Below are 5000 nucleotides of genomic sequence, written 5' to 3' on the forward strand. Positions count from 1 at the left end.
CACACCAGTCTGACTGTCTCGCTGCCCTTGGTGGGAATGCACTGTTCAGCACCATGGATTTGACATCTGGGTTTTATAATATTCCCCTCCATGAGTCTGACAAGAAGTACACAGCCTTCACAACACCACTCAGCCTGTATAATAGACTCCCCCAAGGTCTGTGTAACAGTCCAGCTTCATACATGCGCATGATGATGAGCATTTTTGGTGACCTCAACTTTTCCACCCTTTTATGCTACTTGGATGATCTCCTAGTCTTTGCTCCATCTGAGGCTGAGGCCCTGTGGCATCTTGAGGTTACATTCACCAGGTTGAGGGCACATAATCTGAAGCTCTCCCAGAAGAAGTGCCACTTTTTGCGCAAGTCTGTCAAGTTTTTGGGGCATATCGTGAATATGGCTGGTGTGTCTGTCGATCAGGAGAAGGTTGACGTCATCTCAAGCTTCACCACACAGGATCTCATGATAGCGGATGGGTGCACGCCTTCCCAGAGGAGAGTTCGCTCCTTCCTGGGAATGGTGATGTATTACCAACATTTCATCCCTGGCTGTTCCTCCATCGCCAAACCACTGTTTGCCCTGATTGCTGGACAGAAACGTAGGGGTAGGCATGACAGGAAGCTCCAGAGGCCTGGTACTTACCGTGAGCTGACTCCGGGTGATTGGACTCCAGCCTGTGTTAAAGCTTTTGAGGACCTCAAGGGGGCACTGATGACCTAGGGATGGCGAAAACTACAAATTTTCTTGACCGACCACCGAGGCTCGGTTGAAACCGGTTAACCGATTCGTTTAAAATAAATTATGCTATTTGAAATAACAGCAACGCAATTTCCCAACTCTCATCTCTCTGTCCCCCGCTCATAGGCTACACACAGCCCCGGCGCCGCCCTTTCACTTAAGTCACTTTTTTAAATCCCCTACAGCGCCAAACATGAGTCCTGCAAACCAAGGAGCTTGTAAGTGGAGGACAAATGGTTCCTTCGCTCCGAAAATGGTTTGGGTACAAGGTGATCGCGTTGCAAATAAAGGCGTTAGCGTTAGAAGCTCATTTGAAGCTGAAATGGCCGCGGCTCACTTATGAAAATGACAGCTACGAAGAGACGCAGCTTAGTTTGAAGAAGTGCTAACAATAACAACGAAAGATGATCATTACCTTATCTGTTACCATTGATGACCCTTCCTGAAATGTAGATGTAATGTCTTTCCAAATCTAAGCCCATCTTATGCGGAAAGTTGCCTAGACTGCAACACGATAAAACCAATGGATAAAACAGCGCACTTCCAGATTGCAAAAGACGCACCGGCCACCGCTGTGACCTCGTGCCAAATGTTTTCATTGGTTTATTACATAGCCTAGCCTACAAGCAGGCGAGTTATGAAAAATTGAGTGTGAGGGATAATTTGTTAACTTCACGAAAAAAATATCTTCTTGGAATGAGATGGCTAGCTGTAGTAACGTAGCCTCGCGAGCCATCCACGTACTTCCGGCCAAGGATTGCCTCCACTACGAGTCTGGCCGTGCTCCTCTGTGGAGCATTCTGCTCGGTAGAATTGTAACAGAACGCCCCCCCCCTCCAGAAAGCAGCCAATAAACGAAGAGACGGGTTGGTGGGGGCGAAAGGGGGAGGGCGCTCGTGACGATGACGTTAAACGCCTGCGCTATGTTGTTATGAGTAACTATCGCCGATTGGGTGAGAGCTGTCCAATCAATTCAAACCAGAACTGGGCGTTACTTCCCGCTTCCTGCAAGCGCTTCAGAGCAAAGAAATTCCAGACCATAATACGAAATGAAATGGTAGTATTATGGGATGGTTAGGACCAGGCTAGTAGTAACGTTTAGTCCACTGTCTTTAGCCTAATTTAAAGATGCCTCTTTTTTTTTTTTGTTAACCGACTAGCGACAACTTTGGTCGGTTAACGTGGATACGGTCAACCATCGGTCAAACAGTCACCGGTTAACATCCCTATGATGACCAGTGTTGTTCTAGCCCATCCGAACTTCAGCCAACCATTCATCCTGTGCACTGACGCTTCCCTTGATGGCTTGGGGGCCGTTTTGTCTCAGGTTCCAGAGGGTGAAGACAGGGCCAGGTCTATAGCACTCGCCAGCAAGTCTCTTAGTCGAAGCCAGGCCAAATATCCAGCACATCGGCTTGAATTTTTGGCTTTGAAGTGGGCCGTGTGTGATAAGTTTAGTCACTGGCTCAAAGGTCACACCTTCACCATCTGGACCGACAACAACCCTCTCACGTACATTCTGACAAAGCCCAAGTTAGATGCATGTGAACAGTGGTGGGTCTCAAAGCTGGCGCCATACACTTTTGACATCAAACATGTTCCTGGGATGAAGAATGTGGTTCCTGATGCTTTGAGTCGTGACCCCTTTGTAAAACTTGTCAGTCACCGGCTCTTGTCTGAGTCCTACTTAGATCTGCTGCAATGAGCTTCTGAAGTGGACAACGGCTGTGTTCAGGACATGTTCCGCCTCACCTGTAATCCTCAGACCGTGACTGACTCTTCCCTGTGTGTCGATCAACCTCTTTCCATGTCAGGTGTGATGCTTGGGAACATGGGGCTCAGCAGCGGGCCATTTCCCTCAGTGACCATCTGACAAGCCTAGGGAATTGTGGTCAGGACACACTTCACACTTGGTCGACGGATGAGCGGAGAGCCCGCCAGCTACAGGATGTGGCCGTTTCCAGAGTGATTGACCGGAAACTGACACCGTCAAGGCGTGAACGTGCTCAAGAGAACCATCTGGCCTTGAAGATGCTGCGTCAATGGGAGAGGTTCCAGCTTAGAGATGGAATTCTCTACCGAGTTTCCAAAGACCCCCTCACCAACACAAAGAGGTTCCAGTATGTTGTGCCTGACTCTCGTAAAGCTGATGCAGCTGACCAATCACAACGCAGAGCGGAAACCACCGGTTACACTTGGTGTGGAAGAATTTGATTGGCCCGCGCAGAGCCTTGACCTCAACCCCTCCAGGGTTCTAAATTGTTAAGGAAAATGGCTGTGTGGCACTGGTGCACCTAACGTGAGAGTGAGCGCCTAGATTGTCCTCACATCTGCTGTCTCTCCAACTGGGACGTCGTTAAAAAGACTCAGAAAACCTCTGTCATCTTCAGACAAAACTGCTAAATGAACCGTTTCTGAAAAAAAGTTTTGTCTGAGGCTGTGTTTTTTCTGACACAATGAGTACGTTTGTTTTGAAGCAGTTTTTTCTGACACAATGAGTACGTTTGTTTTGAAGCAGTTTTGTCTGAAGATGACAGAGGTTTTCTGACACTGACGCTGTTTTGTCTGAAGATGACAGAGGTTTTTCTAAGTCTGACACCTGAGTCTGAGATCTGCGGATGTCCTAAAATGAACACCGTAGGACATACATGACATTTCATTACATATTTCCATTCTGCACAGAGCACTTCATCATCTCCACCCATTACTCTTAGTGGCATATCTCACGAACACATGGCAAACCTTGTATCAGTAGACCTTATCACATACGAAGATATGAAGCAAGCTGTACAGTTGCCGAGTAATTCCCGAGTTTTGAAATTGCAGCACATTTCAACATGGCATCCCATTTTGGGCTGAACGTCTAATTTACAGTAATAGCAGTCTAAAATAATGAAACATGGTTTTCAAATCAAAGAATCAAAAGTTGATCATGGTTTAAACAGAACAGCTGTGCTTTTTGAATAGATACAGTACTGTAGGTCTAGGTCACATGAATGCAACAACCATGACACACAAAGTATGTTTCCTTGACATAAAGGCTGTAAGATATATACAAGCATGATGGCATCATACTTTCCCAAATGGGTAGTCAATACTGTCCTGAAAACGATATATGCCAGCATAAAAAAGATAGCCCGTGCAATAACCAAGGAGCTTTCAGTAATTTCCTGTGTATTAGCCGCATTGTGTATAAGCCGCAGGACAGTGTTTTATGCAAGTTAAAAGAAAAAAAAACATATTAATACCATATTAACTGCCCCCAAATATTAACCTCATTGCTGAAGAAATTTAGCAAAATCAATGTATAAACCGCGGCTAATAGTCGGGAAAGTATGGTACAGGTAATAGTAAAATGACACTGAAAATAGCCTAGGCCTCCATATGACTCGTCTGGTTAAAAGGTTTCATAACAGTCTGGGGTGCAACTGTTCTGGTTTGAATATTGTTTGGTGATTATTTGATGAAAAACTTTTTTTTGACCATTACAAATTGATCTTTGAGCCTAAATAATGTCATATGTAAGTTTGTGGGGCTGAAAACGCCCCAGGAGCACTGCTAGATCGCCTAATACAAGGTCATAAATAAGCCTTGCAATGAAACAGTTTGTTTTTCCCGCCCACTCAGCAAGTTCATGAATATTCAAATGAGATGCGCGCTGATTGGTCTATTGGCCGATATGTCCTGAAAGTTGATTGGCTCAATCCACCGGTCTGAAGCTAGAGCAAAGTGAAACTACGTTTACTGCTGGTAAATAAAGCCAAAGTCTTTGATAAAGCTATCAACAATAGATTTAAATAAGGAATACAGCCGTACATGTATAAACCGAGTCAGAAGAAGGTTCTGACGAAGATGAAGTGCAGCAGATTCCCCAACAGAATGAATGTGTTAGATTGGTAAGTTTTATCAGTACATTTCTTAGTATAGTAACTCTCCAAAGTTAGCTGTAATAACGCTAGCATTACAACGGCTCTGCCATAGACCACATATCTAGATACTAGCATCGTAAGAGCAGTTTAACAAGAATTATTAATCGAAGGTATGCAAATGAGAGGGGGTGTATCTAAAGGGGGATGGGCGCCTATTACGTGTTATCTGAGCTCTGTTCAGATTGGAGCATTTCAACACGGCTGTTTCTATTTCCCAATTTGCATACGAAAGCAGGCGGGGGACGCGGTAAAGTCTTTGGTGTTGTCCTTTGGACACTGCTCGCAGCCTAAATTCAACAGGAACAAGGTGAATGTGGTTTTGAATTCTAGGACT

The 5000-nt window shown here is 45.2% G+C and overlaps 1 protein-coding gene across 1 annotated transcript in view; it reads right to left on the reverse strand.

Moving 5' to 3' along the window:
• The window catches only part of LOC134080646 (cytokine receptor common subunit gamma-like), a 20442-nt gene that overhangs the window by 9994 nt on the left and 5448 nt on the right, over window positions 1-5000 (reverse strand). The gene's annotated exons all lie outside the window — the stretch shown is intronic.

This window comes from Sardina pilchardus, chromosome 5 (genome assembly GCF_963854185.1).
Source record: "Sardina pilchardus chromosome 5, fSarPil1.1, whole genome shotgun sequence".
NCBI classification, from domain to species: Eukaryota; Metazoa; Chordata; class Actinopteri; order Clupeiformes; family Clupeidae; genus Sardina; species Sardina pilchardus.